Here is a 23,640-nt window from a genome sequence, read left to right as displayed (position 1 = left end):
ATGTAACTGTTTGCATAAGAATTCTGCAAGGGTAGAGGATGAACCAAACAAAACCTTCCTGTAACTGCATTTGTGGGAGGAGACCTGGGGGGGGGTAGATTTACTCTTCTGTGACTCCCCATTTGTATGTTTTGAATGTTGTACCATGTGGATGTATTTATTACCTATTCCATAAATATCTAAAAATTCAAAAAGAAAAGTGTGAAATTAATGTACTTATTTAAGTAATTAAAGTTCAATTCCTGGGTCCTACCACAGTGATCTGAATCCCATAGGTACATGTGTGGGTAGTATGGGTAGTATAATAGGGTGAAGGGGGCGGGCGAATCTACAACTTTACATTTTTAATAAGCATTAAGTCTTTATCTGATACATGCTCTTTCGGAACAACAGCTGGGAACTCGTCTGCAGAATGTTCTCCTTCAGGGGTAATGCCTTGTTTCCCAATAAGGAGGTTACACCATCATGTCCCAAGCACCAGTGAACCCTGAAGATGAAGGATGCGGTGAGGAGTTTAGAGTCTGGGGGTAGGAGAAACATGCAAAGTAGACCGCTGTGTGACGCAAAGTTCTGTATGAACAGTGTCAACAGAGGGTTGCTTAGATCACACACAGCTGGGCCCAGCCCCGGGATGTCTGATTCAGCAGCTGGGAGGGGCCTGAGATCCTGCATTTAACTAGTTCCCAGGTGATGATGATTATTCTGGTCTGGGAACCAGATTTTAAGAAATTGCTCTAAAACATCCCTGAAAAGCAGTTAACTGGATGAACCTGAATATATTTTTGAGTGTATTATAGGATGTGGAATTCACCAGTTATACCTGAAACTTCCTAAAAATCACACACAGAAAACACCTGAAAGATGTCTCCATGACTACCACTCGAGCACGCTCCCCAGGCACACTGACACTGACTCCTTCTGCAAGTACCTGAAGAAAGAGGCCACAATGGCCGTTTTCCTGTTAACTCCTCGGACTCCCACATTCAAGTCTCCGTGTACTCGGCCAGCCCTTGGAAGGCTTAGTGTGAGTCTCTGAGTCTCCTCTGGAGACCTTGCAAGGTGCACGATTCCTCTGGCAACATAGTTACCAAAACTTCCTGCAGCCTGGATTTGCGGTCTCAGCCACTCAAGGTGCGACAGTCCTGTGACCTTCCCTGGAGGCAGCAGCCATGGGCAGTGGAAAGGATGTCTGACCAGGGGGATCCCTGCGCCTCATCCGCCACCAGACTGAGCTGGTTAATCAACCTCTCTGAGGCTCCTGGCAGCAATAAAGGCTCACTATCCACCAGTGGGTTAACATGAGCATGAAGCAGAAAAAGAGATGCCAACTGCCAAGTGTGTTTTATGCCTAGTATGTGCCATCACCTCCCACTCTACTAGGGTCAGGTGGAGCCTGCCCCGCCCACAGTGCAGGACGACCAGCTTCTTCTTCCTTTTGTCAAACACAAAGACCCCTGTGGATCACGTGCCATGGGCCAACAAGTGCAGTCCTGCGTGGGCTCCGCTGGGATGCTCTGAGACAGCACCACCCTCACGGAGCAGGAGGAGATAGAAAATCTGAAGGGGCCATTTCAACAAGGAAGGCCCATGAGGATGTAAGATGCAGGGAAAGAAAGAAGGTATTTTTCATTTTTCTGCAATTCCCAGAGCACTAACTGGTAGGGGCAGAGGGGGGATGGGGAGATATCTGTGGTAACGATGTGGGGAGCCCCTTTCCCCCAGAGGGCCTTGGCAAGCAGAGCAAGTGGCAAAGTTCTTCCTTGAGGTGACTGTCCTACTCAGAATTGAGTGAGGCTGAAGAGAGGTAAACAGGCAATGATGCACCCCTACATGTGGAAACTTTCTGTAGTGACCCCAAAAAGGGGGGCTGATAAGCAAGTAAGTTAACTGCCACCTCACTGATCCCTGTGATCCAGTGGCTTCTGGAGATGCTGAATCACCTCACCGGTCCCTAAGATCCAGTGGTTTCTGGAGATGCTGAATCACCTCACCGGTCCCTAAGATCCAGTGGTTTCTGGAGATGCTGAATCACCTCACTGGTCCCTAAGATGCAGTGGTTTCCGGAGATGCTGAATCACCTCACTGGTCCCTAATATCCAGTGGTTTCTGGAGATGCTGAATCACCTCACCGGTCCCTAAGATGCAGTGATTTCTGGAGATGCTGGATTACAAAGACACTGTTGCTTGTATTACCCCTTATTCTTTTGTTCTCTCTTCTGTTCCTTAGATGTTACTTTGATTAACAGGGAAAGACAGATAGTCAACTTGCCACCATTATTGATTTTCCAGTTCATTTCCTTAAAAATAAAAATTCACCTTTTCAGTAATGAATTACAAAACCTTGAATATGGGCACGATTATAATGTAGAGGGTAAAATTCCTTGAACATCCAGAACTTAAAAGTCACTTTCTTATACAGAAGTACATTTCACTTGCCAATCGTGTCTTCTCGTAAAACTGGTATCAGAAAGCGGATTTCCCAAACCCTGTGCTGTGGTCCGTTTAAAGTGGAGATCACATGATGATGGCCCAGCTGCAGTCATTAATATTTGTACACAAATGTGCATGTGTACATACACACACAATTCTTCAGACATTTAACAATTATATTTCCTCTGAAAATTGAGACTTGAGTTTTTTTTTAAACTCAAAGCCCGGCTGGTGTGGCTCAGTGGATTGAGTGTTGTCCCAGGGATTGAGAGGTCCTGGTTCAATTCCCAGTCAGGGCACATGCCCAGGTTACAGGCTCTATCCCCAGTAAGGGGGCGTGCAGGAGGCAGCTGATCTATGTTTCTCTTTCACATCGATGTTTCTAGCTCTCTCTCTCTCCCTTCTTCTCTCTCTAAAAATCAGTAAAACATATTTAAAAAACAAAACTCAAAGTATCTGGCCACAGTGGGATGCCGACACCCATGAGGACTGTTGCAGAGAGAAACCACCTGTCTGTCACTGGGATGTCCTCTCCAGTCCCTGAGGATACCCACCTCTCACACTGGCCCACCTCTGTCATTGGCATCATCGGCCAAGTCCCTGGAGTTATTTGAATTGGGGTGCCTAGCAGGGGCTTTTCTTGTTCTTCTTTCTTTCCAGTGTCAGTTATGTATGCACAGGCTGTCTTAACGTATGCAGCTCTCTATTCCCTCACCACCTTTCCACTCTCATGGGTCTTTTGAGGTTTGGTAGGGGCTTGTTCTTGTGTTTGCTTTTTCCCTAGTGAAAACAATGGTCCTAGGTCCCTGCTCACTTCCACACAAGTAATTTGCACCACTTTGAAAAGCCTTGAAGACTTCAAACTTGGTTTGGTATTTCTGTATAATGACATGGGTCTTACGGCCGGACCTAGAAGTATCCACCAATCACTGGGAGGCTGACAGGAGTATAAACCAGCGGGTAACGGAAGCCCCTGTAAGCTGGCTCCGAAACTCTGGCAGTACGTTCCTCGTTACTCCACACTCTGGGCTGCTGTTGGCTCCTAATCAGGGTTCAGATAAAATGAGACCAGTGATAATAAGAGTCATGGAGTTAATGCACTGTTTTCCTAGAGTGATGGTGCAAGCTGAGAGGATGATTAAAAGGGTGTAGCTTTGGATGGGGATGTTCTTGGATGGGAACATTTCCGAGGCCATTATCGTTAACACAGCATCATCCTTTCAATGAGTCTCATGTAAAACAATAACTTTCTCATTCCCAAATGCAACACCATAAAAATACATCTTTGAAATTTATTATGTTATATATGGGATTGATAACAAGAGCCGAACAAAAATAACCCCACAATTGCAACACTTAATGCCTTTTAAATGCAGTTATGGAAATAAATGAAAAACAGCCAACATCTGCTTGGTACAGGGATTTTGAAACTTGATTCAATAATCATAACTTTATGTTTCTCTGGGCTCTCTTTTTAATGTATCAAAGTCCACACAAAATTTAAATAACAGAGTCAATCATCTGAAAATTTGATTTGGAGGGTAAGTTGTTTCATTAGATTGTTTGGGGAGATATCAGCTTAGTAAACCCCCATTTGCTAGATTCAGAAGCCAGACAGTGTTTTGTTAACAAAACATTCAAGCAGCAGGTTATTAGGAACAAAAAGGAACTCATAGCCAAACACTAAAGAACTCCTTGGAAGCCGTAATACCAAAGCAGGCAAAAGATGCAAAGTTTAAAATAGTCAATTTCCAAAAGTAAAATCAAATGGCAAAAACCCAGGAGGCTATTTTGTTTGGGCCCAATGAGGCAATTTTCTAGGTATCACCAGAGCCAGGGATCAATGTACTCCGGAGAGATTTGGAAGAGACAGGTCCGTGAAACATCACAGCTGTTTATTAGGCCACAGACTTTAGTTGACCAGAATCCTCATGTTAGGTGTGCACTGAGTCCCTCCCTCTCAGGGGCCACGTCAGCACATCAGTGGTGCTTCATGACCTGATTTGCCAGAGGACCTCTCTTTGTCTTAGATTCTGTTGTAGATCATGGTCAAGTTCATATTCTCTAGTTCTTATTTCTGGACTTCCAGTAGATTGCCATTTCTAATGACAACAATGACAGCAGGAATAAGAGTAATAATAATGGTATTGGTAGTAGCAGAAAGCAACCGCAGTGGCTTTTGAACAATGCAAGATATGGATCCTATTACTAAATTTAAAATAAATTTTTAAAAAGGGACCAAAGATGGTGAGGGTGAAAGTTTCACCTTTTGGCTGTGAACCTGGTCTCACACGGTGTCTCAGCTTAGGGGGTGAGGCTCTAGGGAAGAGAAATGGGGCAGGTTTCCTCAATCCCGCGAGGACCATCTCTATTCCTTATCAGGGAGCAAAGCTGTGGGTGCTGCCACTTGGCTGGATACTGGACTGTTGGGAAGGTGCGCACTGGGCTAGCTGGAGGTGACCCACTGTGAACCCAGGACACATGCCTTGGAATCATCACCAGCGGCCCTGGCTGTGCCGATGCCATCAGAGTCAGGAGGATGGACCAGTGCCAGCAGCCTAGGGAGAGTGGCCAGAGTCTGCAGGGCCTTGGCGAACTTGGGGTCAGCCTTTCATAGGTAGGATCTAATTCCCTTGTCCATGATTTATTTGGTATTACTTATTGCAGTAGATATCTTCTGCTCTACCACCAGCATCCGTCCACAACTTATTTCAATTTCCTTTTGGATAAACCACTTAAATCACCACTCAACTCACGTAGAGTTAACTCTTCCTTCAGGGGTAGAGCATGACCTAGGCTAGATTAGTCAGCACATGTCTGCCCGTGCCCATATCCCTCTGTCCCCATAGTGATTGGTTCTGGGATGGACACAACACAAGTCAGGTAGACGGAGCCCGCCGTTCTCAACTGTGAGGCTTCCCTTTGATCTGAGGGAGAGTCAGCTCTTCCCCACTTTGTGTGAGCCTGAAGTTGTAAGACCACCACTGAGCCCTGGGGTGACCCAAAGAGTAGAGAAGCAGTTCTGGCCATGTGAGTGGGGCCCTAAAAGAAGCCATGCCTAAAGGCAGCTCCATTTCCTACATTTCCCAGCTTTCAGAGCCCCGTAAAGCCCCGCCCAGTTTAAACCACTTTGGGTTGGGTTGGGATATCCATCCCTTGTAACTTAAAGGCACCAACTCTATCAAGGAAGAGGATGGGTTTTTGCTTTCTTGGTTTGTCACATAAAATAAAACCCTGTTTATCTAAAAGCACAAACACATAAAAGCTGAAGTGGGTGCTTCCTTCTGCTTCATATTATCTCTAACTGTTGGGTGGAATCAGTCTCTCTTACAAGACCACAAGGTCTTGGAGGGCAGAAACCCAATCATCTCTTTCCTCACATTGTAGACTCTGGTGGAAGCAGAAGGATTTTGTGTGTTGAGCTCTGTGATTGGTGGATGTAGACAAGTTGAACTACAGAAGCTGGGCGGAGCTGAGTTGTTGTTGTTTTTTTATAATAATGCAATACAATTTCTCTTTTGGGAAGAGACAGTGAGAAATTCAGAAAGGGGGAGAGAAGACAGAAACCAGCAAAGCAGAGATCCCTTTCTGTAGTCTCTCTGCAACCTTCCAAACGGGAGTAAAATAAAAAACAAAATAAAACAAGAACCAATAATAAGCTTCGGGGGCACCGCAACAGCCTTGTGAAGTGGGGTGTCCAAGCTGGGAGGGGCAAGACAGTTCCACCTTGGAGCTGGACCTGCCAGACTTGACCGTGGAGGGTGCCTCCTGCACTGTGTCCGTACTTCTTACTTCGGTGGGGAAGGGGGCCCCATCGCTGGTGCTGCGGGGTGACAGGACCAGCTAAAGCTGGAGGGAAAGTGACTGGGAGAGGCCCCATTCATCTAGGAGAGTTTACCTTGGCAAATTACCCACACAGAATGGAAAATAGCCGAGGGCTGGGGCTGAGAGGCGCGGTGATTGCGCTGCCGCTGACCTCTGCACCCGGGCGGCATCCCGGAGGAAATCAGACCCGCAGCCCAATTGCCTTTCTGAGCCTCACCAATTGAAGTGATTACTCCTGTTTGCATGCTCAGTCCGAGATGAAACAGGACCAAAACCTTTCTGTCGATGCTTTTTCAGAAAAGAGGGTTCTCTGGTTGGGGCAACGGAACAAAGTGGGCAGGCCTGCTGGTTTTTTCTTTTTTAATGAAAACAACCTGATGGCTGGTTAATAAAATACAAGCCAAGGGAAGTGCTGAGTACTTGGAAAAAAAGGAAATCTTAATTTAAAAAAATACAAAGTCCAACACCTGGCAGAGAGGAGTGGGTGGAAGCCGGAGGCAGACCCGTGCTCCACGGACCGGGCCGGCTTCTGTGCAGAGCTGGGCCGCATCCTGACTGCGGGCGGGAGGGAGCAGACGCTCCGGGGGGCAGGCTGTCCCCGGGGCGAGCACCAGGAAGGGAGAACTAGATATTAGAAATCATTCCTTCCTAAACTGAAAAGAAAGGCGGGGGGAGGACATTTGGGGAACAATAGGGGAAATATGAGTATTAACTGCAAAGGTTAAAATAATGTTCAATTTCATAGGAATTGTTTCTATTGTGATAATGTAGGAGAACATAAGCGTTTTAGTAGATACATGCTAAAGCATTTGGGAGTCAAGTTGTAAGCTGTTTATAGCATTCAAACAACTTCAGAAAAAAATTATAATATGTAATAATATATAATATAATACATAAATATACACAAACACACACATGTTCATACAAATGTGGAAAGATCACTAAGCTAGGGGAACCCAAGAGCATCCTTTCCCAGTATAAAATATACATAAAATGTTGGGGAAAGTCTCCTATGAATAAAATTAATATTGCTAAAATTAAAAGGAATACAAAGATCTACTCTACTTACACGTTCAAATCCACACAACAGACAATTCTGCTATTTGTGAGACTTATGCAGATTTAGTTTTTCTCCTTGTGGTTTTTAATCACAATATTCTACTCTGGGGCTGGTAGTAACATCTTAAAAACACCATTTGAAGGGGTTTTCGTGTACCTGCTTCAGGCACAGGAGCTCGGGAAGCAGCTGGGGACCTGGGCTGGTCTGCAGGGACAGGGAGCCAGGGAACAGCTAGTCAAAATACCTGGTAGTAGAGCAGTAAAATCATTTCCCAAAGAAGCAGCCATGAGCAAGGATGAGCTCCGGTGTGTGCCCGTGTTGGAAAGCAGGGTGATGCGATATTTGTTAACATTCCTAATCACAGTAGCCCCTGTGTGTGCAGGGGACACATTCCAACATTCCCAGCAGATGCCTGAAACCACAGATAGTACCAAACCCTACATGTGTACTCACCCATGATGAAGCTTAATTTATAAGTTAGGCACAGTAAGAGATTAACAACAGTAACTAAAAATATGCTGTAATAAAAGTTACATAAATGTGGTCTCTCTCACTCTCTCTCTCTCTCAAAATATCTTACTGTACCAGACTCACCCTTCTTCCTGTGATGTGAGACGATAAAATGCCTTAGTAAGTTGAGAACTTTCACCTTTTCACTTAAAGGAAGCACTTTGCATCTTCTTGGCAGGTCCCAATGGCCAGCATCACTACTCTCGCGCTTTGGGACCATTATTAAGTAAAATAAGGGAGACTTGAACACAGGCACTGTGGTGCCATGACAGTGATCTGACCACCGAGATGGCTACTCCCTGACTCACGGGTGGGAGCACGCACCTTGTGGGAACGTGGACAAAGGGATGATTGATGTCTCAGGCTGGGTGGAGTGACAGTGTGAGATCTCATCAGGCTATGAAGAACGGTGTACTTTACAACTTGTGCATTGTTTATTTCTGGAATTTTTTATTTAATATTTTTGAACCAGGTTGGCAGAGGGTAACTGAAACCATGGATATCAGGGACAATTGTACATGCAGAGGGCATTAGCTCTTCCACTTATTTCATTCTTAGAATAAGCATGCAAAGTTGGCATTATTACACTCAGTTTACACATAGGCAACTTAGGTAGACAGGTTAGGTAACCTACCTAAGGTTACACAGCTCACAAGTGTAAGCGCCAAGATTTGAAGCTAGAATTGTGCTCTTGTCATCGTGCCAACTCTACATCAAAAGGTATTACCCAAGGGTCCTTTAATTCAGTCCCTCAAGTGGCACTTGAGAGTCACTCAAGTGAGGGGAACATAGAGAGGAAGAACGGAGCTGCCTGTGTGCTTGGGCAGCTCTGTCTGTAAGGGGTGAACCCTGGCTCCCCAGGGCCATGCAGTTTGCTTTTCCTCTAGCTCCTCCTACTCAGAGAAAAATGTATCTGCTAAATAAACCTGATGAAAAAAGGAGAGAAGACACTTGGTCTCCCTCATTTAGGTGATACGACATATCACAGTTGTCTTTTAAATAAAATATTAGCAGCCTGCTGTTTTTGTAAATAAAATTTTATTGGAACACAGCCACACCTATTTTTTTTTACAGTTGAATATGGTTGCTTTCATGCTCCAATGGCAGTTGAGTAGTTGTAACACATATACAAAGCCTGCCAGTAATTTGAATGAAAAAAGTTTATGACAAACTTCAGAAGGGAGGGGTGGGGGGAGGGAAGAGATAGACCACAAAACTTGTATGCATGTATGCATAACCAGTGCACATAGACAACTGTGCTGGGGGGGGGGGGGGCATTGGCAGGAGGGTGTCAATAGGGGGAAAAGGAGAACTGTCTGTAACAAAAATAAATTAATTAATAAAAAAAAGTTTGTTCTAAAGAATTATTAACTATTACTGGGCATTAGAGCAACAAAGGATATTGGCTAGTAAGAAGTAAAAAAAAAAGTACAGAATATAAGTATAGCAAATAAGGAACAACCACAACCCCTATAGCTGAGATAGATTGCCCAAGACAGAAGCATCACTCCTGCTCCCCCGCCCCGCCCAACACACATACACAGCAGTCTTGCTGGGCTGAGGTGCAAATCTAGTGAGAACACTAGAAAACTATAGACCAATATCATCCACAAACATAGATGCAAAAATTCCAAACATTACTTTAAGAATATATAAAGTGCATAACACATATGATTAGTAAATTTGTCCCCAAGATGCAATGTTTTTTTGACACTCAAAAATCAATACGTGTAATTTGTAATGTCAACACTCTAAAAAATAAATATCATCACATCAACATGCAAAAAGAATTTTACAAAGTCCAATGTCAATTTCTGGCAAAAAAAAAAAAGAACTTTTTGGGAACTAGGAACAACATGCCATCTATGAAAAAATCATAACTAGCATCAAACTTAAGGGTGAAAATTAAATATTTTTCCTAAGGTCAGGAAGAAAGATTTCTGTTCTCATCATTTTTATTCATCATTGTATTAGATGTTCTGGCCAATGCAGTAAGGCAAGAAAAAGAAGTATACGCATCAAGATTATAAAGAAAAGATCAAAACTATATTTACAGACAACATGATTATCTTTGTAGAAAATCCAATAAAATTTACAGAAAGTCTACTAGATCTAATAAGTGAGTTTGGCTGGGGCATAGCATATAAGATTAATATATAATATCAAAGGTATTTCCATATATCAGCAATAAACAATTAGACATTAAATAAGTGTTCTCAATAACATAAAAATATGAAACAGAAAAGGTATGAAATACGTGCATACTGAAAACTACAAAATAAATCTTAAAGAAATGAGAGAAGACTAAAATAAATAAATAGATAGGTATTGTTCATGATATCAATTTTCTATATATTGATATACAGATTTAATGCAATTCAAAGAAAAATAACAGACTTTTTTCCCTAGAAATTGACAAATTTGTTTTAATAAATATATATATTTATATAAATATATATGTATGTGTGTGTGTATATATATATATATATATATATATATATGCAAAGAAACTGCAATAGTTAAATAGTTAAAAAAAATTTTTTATCCTCACCCAAGGACATTTTTCTATTTTTTGTTCAGATAGAGTGGGAGGGAGAGAGAGGAAGAGAAAGAGAGAGAAACATCAACATGAAAGGGACACATCGAGTGGCTGCCACCCGCATGACCAACCAGGACCGGGACAAACTGCAACCGAGGTACATGCCCTTAGCGGGAACCGAACCTGGGTCTCTCTGGACTTCAGGCCCACGCCGGCCAGGGCTAAAATTCTTTTTAAAAAATTAACAAAGTGAAAAGTTTGACGCTACCTGATTTCATGACATTAGAAAGCTAAGCAGTCAATGCCGTGGAGTGTTGTTATTGTTGGGGAGGGGAAAGTTTCCCCCACCTCCTCTTCTTGGTTCTTTTGGCTGGCCTAATAATTAAATTGACAAAAGACAGATTAACAGGGGAAAGAAAGTGTATGTACGGAGGCTTCATAAATATAGGACCTATGGGCAAACTGTTTGAAACCTTTCACACATGCCCAGCAGTGTGGCTGAGTGGTTGAGTGTCAACCCATGCACCAAGAGGTTGCTGGTTCGATTCCTGGTCAGGGTACACACCCGGGTTGTGGGCTCGATCCCCAGTAGAGGTCATGCAGGATGCTGCCAATCGATGTCCTCTCTCATCGATGTTTCTCTCTCTCTCTCTCCCTCTCCCTTCCTCTCTCTCTCTCAAAATTAATAAAGAAAAAAAAATTTAAAAAAAGAAAGTACAATAGCAGATAGCAGCTGAGAGCTGGGAGGAGGAATTCCAAGGGGCACAGAGAAATGTGATGGACCTGTTCATTATCTTGACTGTGGTGATGGTTAATGGTGCATACAGATGTCAAAAGCTCTCAGATTGTATACTTCAGATGTATGCCATTTCTTGTATGTTAATTAAAACTGTTAAAAATATTATAAACAAAGCCATATACAAAAGATAAAGTCAGAAGGAAATGTTGCAAAGTATGTGATGGACTATGGACTAATGTTTTTTTTTATTTTATTTACAAAGATCTTAGAAATTATAGTATCCAAAGAGGACATACGGATGACCAATAGACATGAAAAGATGCTCAGCATCACTAATCATCAGAGAGATGCAAATTAAAACCGCAATGAGATATCGCCTCACACCTGCCAGAAGGGCTACCCTCAATAAATCAACAAACAAGTGTTAGTGAGGATGCGGAGAAAGGGAACCCTCCTGCACTGTTGGTGAGAATGCAGACTGCTGAAGCCACTATGTAAAGCAGCACAGTGCTACCTCAAAAAAAAGGAATTGCCTTGTGACTCAGTGATTCCACTTCTGGGAATATATCTGAAGAAACCCAAAACACTAATTTGAAAGAATATGTGCACCCCTGTGTTCATTGCAGTGTTATTTACAATAGCCAAGATTTGGAATCAGCCTAAATGCCCATCAGTAGATAAGTGGATAAAAAAGCTGTGGTACATTTACACAATGGAATATGGCTCGACCATAAAAATGAAAGAAATCTTACTCACTGGAACAGCATGAATGGATTTGGAGAGTATTACGCTAAGTGAAATAAGTCAGTCAGAGGAAGACAAGTACCATATGATTCCAAGAATATGTGGAATCTAATGAACAAAATAAACTAACAAAATAGAAACAGACTCATAAATACAGAGAATAGACTAATAGCTGTCAGAACAGAAGGGGTTTGGGGGTGCTGGGTGAAAAAGGTGAAGGGATTAAGCAAAAAAAAAACCTCACAGGCTAGACAACTGTATGGTGATGACCAGAGGGGCAGGGGCGTGGGGGAGTTAGAACCTAGTAAAGGGGGCATAAAAGGTAATAGAAGGAGACTTGACTTGGGGTGGTGAACACATAATACAATATACAGATGTGTGTCATAGAATTGTACATCTGAAACCTACATAATTTTATAAACCAATTTCACCCTAATAAATCCAATTTTAAAAAGAAGTTATATTGTCTATACTTGTGGGAAAGTTAAAGTTTGTCAAAAGAAAACAAACAGGCAGTTCTTAAATAATCAAACAACAACAAAAATAGCTGGTGAAAAGATACTATCTTCACTTACAGTTTTAAAATGCTAATTAAACAGCAAATAAAAAATATATAGTTTACCTATAAATCTGGTAAAAGTTCGGAACTTTGCTATACCCCACGTTTGGCCAGGATGTGAGACTAAACATTCTCAGGCACGGTCGGAGGGAATCTGTTCATAAAACTATTTGGTGGATGATTAATATCTATTAACATTTCAAATGCACCACATAAATCCAACTATTTGGTAGGAATTGCTCAATGCATATATTGGTAATTATATGTTAAGTACAACAATATTTGGTATGAGGAGACACTTAATTAAACCATCAAATAAGAAACAGCCTGTAGTTTATCAGCAGAGGGGAAAGTTATCTAAATTGCAGTACTACATAATTTTCCAAAGAAAGATGTTGGTGTGAATGCACCTGTGTGGAAAGGGCACAGAATTTATATTATTGAGTGAAATGAGCAATACATAGAACACTGCATATATCGATGATTCAATGTGTGAAAAATTTAAACACACACACACACACACACACACACACCCCTCCCATATGGCCCTGTGCATAAGAATCTTCACAAGGGATCCCTTCCCAATTTAAATGGTTAACTTTGGAGAAAAATGAACTCTGTAATCATATGATGTATGGTTTCAATTTTTTGCCATTTAAAAAAAGCCAGTTTTATTATAACTATTGTAAAATGAATAAAACTGAGTACTTGAAACATGAGGTCAATTCATACCAAACAGGAGGTAGTTGAATTAAATATCGTCATTCTTGATCTTTTAGATTGTGAAAATGAAACATTAGATCATATGCGGAACATCTCCTGACTTGATTGCTGTGTCATTATACTGAGCTTTGGCTTTAAGATGGTCTCCTTAGGGGTGGATGACTGCTTAGCTCCTTCCCTGGTATAGAAGACAGACTGCGTTGAGTGGAAGTCCAGCTCTGTCCCTCACAGGCCTATGACCTGGGCAAATTACTACCTCTCTAACCACAGGTGTCTCACCTATAAAATGGGAACAATAATATTATTCTTTTTTAATTATTATTTTTTTAAGAAAGAAAGGAAGGGAGAGATAGATAGAAACATTAATGCGAACGAGATACATCAATCAGCTGCCTTCTGCACACCCCTTACTGGGGATCAAGCCAGAAACCTGGGCATGTGCCCCAACCAGGAATGGAACTGGGACCTCTCAGTCCCTGGGATGATGCTCGGTCCACTGAGCCACATGGGCCGGGCAGCATAATATTATGCACAGGGGTGTATTAAATTGTATAGAAAGGATGATTTCTGAAACTGTAGCCCTAGTCCTTTTTTTTTTTTTTGCCAAGGACATTTTATTCAAAGATTTGCAGACACTTGATGCCTAAGGCGAGGCCCTCCCCCCTGGACAGAGCTGTGGCTGCGGGCTCAGAGGAGGACTACTAGGACTCCATCAACCAAGCGCATTCAATCAACAGGCCCGATGCGAGATGATCCTGGTTGTCTTGGTAACTTGGGAGGGTGGTCCTAGAGAAACTTGACTATTTTCATTCTCTGAGTTGTCTTCTGGAAGAGTAAATGTAGTAGTTTGGTCAGTGTTGTGTGGATGCTTTTTTTCTGAGTAAACACTGACTTTTCTTGCTGGTTCACTGAACTTGTTAGAGTAGTTTATACTAGTCATAGTCCTAGATACCAGATAAAATAAATGTTATGCATGCTTGATCTTGAGTGATGGAATAACTTGTGGTATGATGTGGAAAAGTAATCAGGATAGAATCACGGACTCCGAAAGGAAAATGCCATTAGAAGTTTTCCAACAAAGTTCCCAAGAGAGAGATGTTGGTAACCCGTTTTTCAAGTTTGCCATTTAGGGGGAGGCCATTCCGCATGCCAGGCAGCATTTCGATCAGAGGGACATAATGGGACTAGCTAGATGCACCTCTTCTTGCAAGATACAGGAGATATTTGCACCAACAGCAACACAGTGCGTTTATACAACTTACTAGGATGCATTATTGAGTAAGCATTTATTTTCTGATTTTTTTTTTTTTTAAGACACAGGAGAAGGAAGATGATCTCTGTGATGAGCGGGGAAGTAAATGAGATGCAGAGAAGGCTTTTCTGAGTTCTGATCTTGGTGAGAATTTCTCCCCAAACTCAGGGGCTTTAGGAATGCAACTAAGCACTGACTTCTTTAATTTGCTTGGAGACATTTCTGTATTCTGAGAACAAAGAAAACGGAGTGTAGGCTACAAATCTGAGAACAAATCAAGAAATATATCTCAAAGAAAATCCCCGGGGGGTGACTACCATCAGGTCGCTTCACCCACCAGGCGGAAAATCTGAGCGGTTCTCTGATAAGAGTCCCCCAAATTGCCACAGAGGTTAATCCATTCCTGATGCCGCTCTGTGGAAAGGAGATGATTATCCAACGTGTCATGCCACAGGCATGACTTCTGCAGGCCCTGGCGGTCACCCCACTGCCCTGACCAGGCGAGAGGCCCTGGTCGGAATCCCAGATCTTTCTCACCAAGGACAGAATTTCCCCTGGGTTTCCTGGGCATGTCTTAATTCCTGCTAACTGATGGTAATTTTGACCTGTGAGTTAACAGGAGTTGCCCTTCAGATTCCTTTTGGCCTTTGTGCAATCTATTAATGCACTTAAGCTTCTGCCTTCCACATCAAACATTCCTATTTTCAAAAACAAACTTTTACGTAAAAAACGACAGGGTTAATTATTCTGAAATATGCTGTTTACAGCGCAAACTCCATCAAACAGAATACATGATTTAGTACACCATTCTAGACGCCACTGGTTTTCATTTCTGCACAATCAGGGACTCAATCTATGTCACTCACTCCCCTGTGCGTGCTGGGAATGGTTTTATGTTCCATCTTACTTTAAATTATACACATCAAGATCGTAATGGGACACAGTCTACTTTGTTGCCAAAACCTGCTAGGTTAGATCATCTATTAAACTCTATTTATTTTTTATGACAAACAAAAAAAATGACAAAGCAGCTACTGAATGCCCGCTAATGAACACCAAATGCCTGCGAGGCCCCTTCCCATTGCCCTCATTTGTTCAGGAGTCCAGTTCACTTCCTCTTTGATGCTCTACCTCCCGAAGTAATCCTCACATGAAGCTGGTTTTCATAAGCTACCGGGCACGGAGCCGCTTCCATCTGCCCTCATGTTCTGATTCGGGGGTCAAAAGTTTGATTCAGCTTTGACACGCAGAGACTCATTAAAAGGAGAAAAACTCACGTACCATTGACGTTCTGTCTTAGGAGCCAAGGGCACAAATAAAATATCAATCCTAAGTTTTCGAGAGTCACCTTTGTATTCACCAACAGTTCCAGGGAGGGTTACATATGAAAATATGAACAGGAAAGAACCAAGATAAGGACAGCGTTTCCTAAGAATCATAATCAGGATTCACAAGGGGGGCGTTTGGAGTTAATTTCACCAATAAGTCAAAATTTGACAGCATGGCAGAGTTTTAAAAACCAGTTCTGACGTGCCATGTTCTGGAGGCCATGCCCAGAATAGCCCTTTGAAGAGCTAAACCCAGCATGCTCAGATGGCACCCACTTGCCCAGTCGCCTCTGGGACTGGAGTCTCAGGAGGTAGACCAAAGGCACAACGGAGTGTTTTGTCGCTTTCCATAGGGATGGAGAGGGAGGCTGCCTACTCCCTGGGTCCCTGGTTGATGCAGACCCTGGTCAACGTGGCAGGTGGGGAGGGAAACGGGCAGACTGCTTGTCTTTGAGGTCTGGGGAACGCAATGGTTTGAAAGTTGAGCATGTTTTTAATATCAGCTCTTTTGATTCATTCTCCAGATACTACTAGTTTGTTTGCCTCTTGGTCTTAGGCTTTTGGTGATGATGGATATTTTATTCTTTTTCTCTGTCTTCGTGGGTCTTTAAATTTTTTTTTCCTTTATTGATTTTAGAGAGAGAGAGGATGGGAGAGGGAGAGAGAGATAGACATATTGATGAGAGAGAACATTAATTGACCACCTCGTGCAGGTCCCCCACTGGGAATTGCGCCCACAACCTGGGCATGTGCCCTGACCGGGAATTGAACCAGCCACCTCTTGGTGCATGGGTCAATGCTCAACCACTGAGCCACACCGGCTATGCTTCGTGAGTCTTCAAATAAGAAGTTATGGGCATGGCAGCTGATTGCCATTTTGAACTGGAGATTCAGAATGCTCCTTTAACTAGATTTCATTTGAAGTCTCTGTGCTTTTAGTAAATTCTTTGATGCTGGGATTATATTTGCAAAACATGCATTTTTTCTTTTGAAGGTGGAAAGTGAATCATAAAATAAAAGCATGGAGAAGGGAAAAATCCATAGTTCTCAGCGAAACAAGTGGTGTGCAGACATTTTCTTACCCTAAGTGAAAATATGAAAAAAACGTTTTTGCACCCATTTAGTGGGCTTGGGGTACTTGTAGCACGAGGATGGCAGCGAGGTGAAGAAAATAAAGTGCGTCCACGGGCTTGGAATATACCTGCTTCCAGGGAATAGCCAGGAAACAACCTCTGCCCGTCTGCTTAACCGTGCAGCCTGAGTCTGTTAAAATAATTCCTGCCCAAACTTTTTCATGCGTTGCTGCCTGTGGCCTCCAGCCTCCCTGCGTAGCCCTCACACCAGGTGAGCTGAGTAACAGTCTGAGGAGGTGCAGGGAGGTATGGCTCCCTTCTTGTGACCCACGTGAAGATCATTTAACTCGCAGGGTCCTGCTCTTCACCGGGATTCTGTGAGTTCCAGACCAACAGAACATTTTTTCCACTTTAAATCTTTGGCAGACAGATAGATTTGCCGGATAAGATATAGGATGCCCAATTAAATTTGAATTTCAGAAATATAATAAATAACTTTTTAGTATAAGTATGTGCTAAATATTGCATGGATCGTACTTATACTAAAGAGAATTATTCATAGCTGATCTGAAATTCAAATGTAATTGACTACCCTGTCTTTTTTGTTCTTGTTGTTGCCAAGTCTGATTACTCAACCTACAGGGTTCTGCATTTTTAAGCTCTCTTTAAATTCCAGTAAGAAAGCTCAGCCAGTGTGGCTCAGTGGTTGGGTGTTGACCCGTGCACCAAGAGGTCGCCCAGTTTGATTCCTGGTCAGGGCACATGCCCAGGTTGTGGGCCCGATCCCCAGTGGGGGGCGTGCAGGAGGCGGCCAATCAATGTTCTCTCTTATCGATGTTTCTATCTCTCTCTCCCCTTCCCTTCCTGTCTCTAAAATCAATAAAGAAAAAAAAAAATTCCAGTAAGAGAGAAACCAGGAAACTGTGTTTACCTGCCTTACTTTCTCCACCTGGCAAAAGACACTGCCTCTTTTCTGTAGGCGAGAAAAAAGAAAAAAGGTCTATAGAAAATGGCAAACTTTATGGTCATTTAGCCATAATATAAATTCTCCATATGTGTCTATATTAGTGTCATTACCGAAGACTAATGGAATCCTATTGGCAATCTCTATTTCTATTAAAAATAAGATTAAAGAGATTTCAGCTACATCAAAAATTAGAATTTTTTATTACCTTCATATTATTTCCAGTCACACCTCAATTTAGTAAAGTTGGAAGTGCATTGAAAATCAAATTTGTCTTTTAATCTCATAAGTTGAGGAAAGTCAAACTAACTTTAATGAAAAGATTGGCCGATGCCTGCCCTAAGACAAAGTCATTAAAGTCATTCTCTGTAGGTCGTCCTATCCGGGCGAAGGCATGACCTCTTGGAGGGACAACACGTGATTAGGGTCCCCGATCTTAATGGTCATAGATCTTGTTCCTAAGCAAAAACTAAACTGAGATCACAGTTATCGATAAGGTTCTCTGTGCCAGCAACTGCACAGCTATACAGAAATGCCTCGTTTGATTGCGTTTTTCTTCATCATGCATCACAGACACGGTGTTTTTGACAAATTGGAGGTTTGTGGCAACCCTCCGTCCAGCAAATCTCTCGGTACCATTTTTCCAGCAGGCGGAGATGATGGTTAGGATATTTTAGCAATAATTTAAAAAATTAAGGTACATACATTGCCTTTTTAGATGTCATGCCATCACACACTTAACAGACTGCTGTACAGTGTGAACATAACTTTTATATGCACTGGAAAACTAAAAAGGTCATGTGACTTTCTCTGCTGGATATTTGCTTTACTGCAGTGGTCTGGACCCGCCCCCACAGAATCTCTGAGGAGTGCCCGTAGTTCAATATATCATATCAAAAAACTGCTCGCTACAGCTTTTACATATTTTATCCAAATATGTAAAATATTTTATCCAGCTTCAGTTTATCCAAAATTACCCACAGTTCAAGAAGGTTCCTTGTGGGCGAAGGTGGTTAAAAGGTACAATCCTCCAGTTATAAGATAAATAAACCCTGGGGATGCAACGTTCAGCATGGTGGCCACAGATAACAATACTGGATTGTACATTTGAAAGTTGTTAATAGAGTAAGTCTTACAAATTCTCATCCCAAGAAAAAATTGTAACTACATGTATCAAGTCATTATGTACACCTAAAACTATACAACGTTATATGTCAATATCTCAATGTTTAAACCAATGACACTTTTATTTTTATTTTTATTGTTGAAAGTATTATAGATGTCCCCCTTTTTCCCCATTGACCCCCTCCTTCCTGCTCCCTCTTCCCTCCTGCTTTCCCCAACCTAAAGTCTGTGTCCATTGGTTGTGCATATATGCATATTAGTCCTTCCGTTTATCTCTTCCCACCCCTCCCTGCCCCCTTCCCTCTGAGGTTTGTCAGTCTGTTCCCTGCTTCTATGATTCAGATTTCTTTCAGTCAACAGCTTATTTTGTTCATTATGTTTCATAAATAAGTAAGATCATATGGTTCCTGTCTTTCTCTGACTGGCTTATTTCGCTCAACCTAATACTCTCCAGGTCCCTCCATGTCTTCTCAAAGGTAAGAGATCTTTCTTTCTTACAGCTGCGTAGTATTCCATTGTGTATATGTACCACAGCTTTTTTTATCCACTCATCTACTGGTGGGCACTTGGGCTGTTTCCAGGTCTTAGCTATTGTAAATAGTGCTGCTATAAGCATAGGGGTACAAGACATTTTTTAAAAAATGTCCTGTGGATTTCAGTTTCCTCTCAAAGGAAGAACAAATGGGTACACGTCTTCCCAATTTAAATATGAGAAACTTTTACAAATTGCTGAATCTGCCATTGCTTCCAGCCATTGCTTCCTCGTCAGCCACCACAGACGCTGGCTGGGAGGTGAGCCTAGATAGCAGCCCTTAGGGGGATAATGTAGAACATGGACCAAGTTGTTCTTAAATTTGGGAAGATCTAAGATTTCTGTGCCCCAAGATAACAAATCCTTCTCTCTCTCTCTCTCTCTCTCTCTCTTTTTTTTTTTTTTTTTTTGAGAATTTATGTGTTTTATTTATTTTCTATTATTTTTTAAATTTTTGTTACAGATGTTTTTCCCCCATTTACACCCTCCTCCCTTTGTTCATGCCTTTTTTTTTTTAATGTGTGTGGTGGTAAACAGCGCAATAACATGAGATAGTGCCTCTTTTAATAAATGCTTATGTGTATAATGTACACATAATACACCATTGTTAACTGTAAGCATGATGTCACAAAGAATACCTCTAGAACATTTTCTCCTACATAATTGAAAACTTTATCCCTACTGACCAGCAGTAACTCCTGGTTTCCCTTCCCTTCAGCTTCTGGCAACATCATTCTACTTTCTGCTTTGATGAGTTTGGCTACTACAGACAGATACCTCTTATTAGTGGAACGATTTCTGTGATCGGCTTCTTTCACTTAGCATAATATATCTCAGATTCATCTATGTGGTAGCATATAATAGGATTTCCTTTTTTATGGCTGAATAATAGTCCAGCACAGTTATATACCATACTTTCTTTTTTCATTCATCCATTAACATACATTTTAGGCTCTTTCCACCTCTTTGCTATTGTGAATAATGTTGCAGTGAACATGGGAGTGTAGATATCTCTTTAAGATAGTGCTTTCAATTCTTTTGGATAAATGCACAGGAGTGAAATTGTTGGATCATATGGTAGTTCAGTTTTTTTGGAAACAGCATATTGTTTTCCATAACTAGCTGTACCATTCTTTATTCCCATTGACAGTTCACCAGGGTCTCAATTTCTCCATATCTTTCCCAAAACTTATTTTCTAACTTTTTAATATGGCTACCCTAAAGTAATATTGGATTGTAGTTTTGATTTACATTTTCCTGATGATTAGTGATGTTGAGCATCTTTTCATAAACCTGGTTTCCTTAGGAGAAATGTCTACTCAAGTCCTTTGCCTGTTTTTTTAATCAGATAATTTGTTTTTTGTTATTGTCATTATTGGGTTGTAGAAATTCCTTATGCATTTTGAATATTAGCTTCTTATCAGATATATGTTTTTGAAATATGTTCTTCCATTCTGTAGTTTGCCTGTTCACTCTGTTGATTGTTTCCATTGCATGGGTTTATTTCTGGGAACTGTCGTCTGTTCAACTTCTTGTTTTAAAATTCGGAAGTATGAGTCTTCTCACTTTGTTCCTTTTTTGTCTGTTTCAAAATATTTTTGGCTATTATGAATTCTTTGTGATTTCACGTGCATTTTAGGATTGTTTTTATGTTTCTATAAAAAATGCCATTGGGATTTTGCTAGGGATTGCATTGAATCTGTGTATTTCTTTGGGTAGTATGAACATTTAAGCAATATTAACTCTTTAATAAATACAGAATATTTTTTTCTATTATTTGTGTCCTCTCTAATTTCTCTCAGCAATGTTTCATAGTTTTCAGTGTACAAATCTTTTGTCTGCTTGGTTATATTTCTTTCTAAGTATTTTATTTTATTGTTTTATGCTGTTGCAATTGAGATGAAAAATTTTTTTGGACTATTTACAAAAAATATATATATACAAATTAATATATACAAATTCAACTAATTTGTGTGTTTTATGTTGAAACTTTACTGAATTAATTTATTTGTTTCAATAGTGTTTTTGTGGACTCTTTTAGGGTTTTCTACTTCTAAGATTATGTCATCTACGCACAGAGATAATTTTACTCCTCCTATATGAATTTGGTTGCCTTTGTTTTGTTTTCTTGCTTAATAGTTCTCGCTAGAGCTTCTAGCACTAGGTTGAATGGAAGTGGTGAGAGCAGGTATCCTTTCCTTGTTTCTACTCTTAGAAGAAAAACTCTCAGTTTTTCACCATTTAGTGTAATTTTAGCTATGGACTTTTTATATATGGACTTCATCATATTAAAGTATTTGTTCTATTCCTAGTTTATTGACTTCTTCTTCTTCTTCTTCTTCTTCTTCTTCTTCTTCTTCTTCTTCTTCTTCTTCTTCTTCTTCTTCTCCTCCTCCTCCTCCTCCTCCTCCTCCTCCTCCTCCTCCTCCTCCTCCTTCTTCTTCTTCTTCTTCTTATCATGCAGTGATGTTAAATTTGGTCCTATGGGTTATCTACATCTATTGAGATGTGATCCTTTGTTCCATTAATATGGTGAATCACACTGATTGGTTTTCATATATTGAGCTATTCTTGAATACCAAAGATAACTCTCACTTGTTCATGGTATATGAGTCTTTCGATGTGCTGTTGAATTAAGTTCGCTAGGATTTTGTTGAGGATTTTTGCATCTCTATTCAGCAGGGATGTTGGTCTGTGCTTTTATTTTTTTGTAGCATCATTTTCTGGCTTTGATATTAGGGTACTGCTGGCCTCTTAAAATGAGTTTGGAAGTTTTCCCTTCTCTTCAATGTTTTAAAAAGCTGGAAAAGGATGGGCATTAATTCCTTTTAATGTTTGGTGGAATTCAGCAGTGAAGCCATCTGGTCCTGGACTTTTCTTTGTTGGGAAGTTTTTGATTACTGATTCACTCTTTTCACTAGTTACAAATATGTTCGGATTTTGATGATTCAGTCTTGGTAGACTATATGTTTCTAGGAATTTATCCATTTCTTAGAGGTTCTCCACTTTTTTGACATATAATTCCAGGAGGAAAAGAAATAATAAAAATAGGAGAAGAAATAAACAAAATAGAAAATAAATAAATTAATAGAAAAATCAATGAAACTAAGACTTTTTTTTTTTTAAGGATCAAAAAATTGACAAACTTTAGCTGGAATAACTATGGAAAAAGAAAGAATACTCCAGTAAATGAAATTAGAAGTGAAAGATAAGGTATTGCAACAAATGCCACAAAATTTTAAACAAATACATAAGGCTCTTAGTTCTAATAGCTTGATTAGTTCTCTCTCATCTCATGACACACACACATACTACTTAGCTGGAAGGATTTTCTCTCTGCTATGGTGGACCAGACAGGGAGGTTGACAGTGGGCATCACTCTACTGTGCTCAGAAAGAAGTGCTTTGCTTACTGGGGCAGGAAGACTTCGTTGAAACCCGACTAAATTGGATATAATGATGCTCCAGGCAAGATTCAAGGAGATTCCAGTAATTCTACAATAATTCCTATAAAATCAAGGCTAAGGAAATAAAAAGAGAGACTTCAACTGGGATGAAGGACCAGTTATTCAGCAGTTCATTCCGAGGACCTGTTTTCTTTGCTTTATTTGTTTTCTAGTTTCCACATTCGTGACTCCTGATTGGAAGGCTTGAAGATGCAGTAATCCTGCAGGAAGGTTTAAGTAGTGGAGCTAGGAGTCCAGCCTGCCAGGCTCTAGAAAGCAGTTAGGTTGTTCATGAATGTGAATAGCCAAATCTGAGATAGGGGAATATTATTTAACACAGAATATTATTTAACAGCATGCTTTATGCCCAAACGAAGTGTACAGATCTCAGAATTAAAAAAAAATTGCAAAGTGTAAAAACTAATTGACAGGACTCAATGATAAGAATTCAATGCCATGCCACATAACAGTGTAACTTTGAGTGATAAAAAAAAAAAAAATCCACCCTTTTGGTATTTCATGTTGCAATTAACATGCATCAGTACTGAGCAATTTTGGTTACCATTATGTTGGTCTTAATATGTATAATTATTATAACTTATTGTTCAATATGCATTGTTATTATTCATGTAATCCTGAAAAAAGTCTCTTTTAACAAGGTCATACAGTGTTCACTATGTTGTAATGCTGGAGTTGCAGCTTAAAAGTGCACCTGGAAATTTCTAATGTTTAGAAACATATTAGATGTGATAAAACACTATGAAGTAGGTCAAACTACTAAAATGTACTGTG

The sequence above is a fragment of the Molossus molossus genome, unplaced genomic scaffold (genome assembly GCF_014108415.1).
Source record: "Molossus molossus isolate mMolMol1 unplaced genomic scaffold, mMolMol1.p scaffold_m16_p_19, whole genome shotgun sequence".
NCBI classification, from domain to species: Eukaryota; Metazoa; Chordata; class Mammalia; order Chiroptera; family Molossidae; genus Molossus; species Molossus molossus.
Note: the sequence above shows the minus strand (reverse complement) of the source record.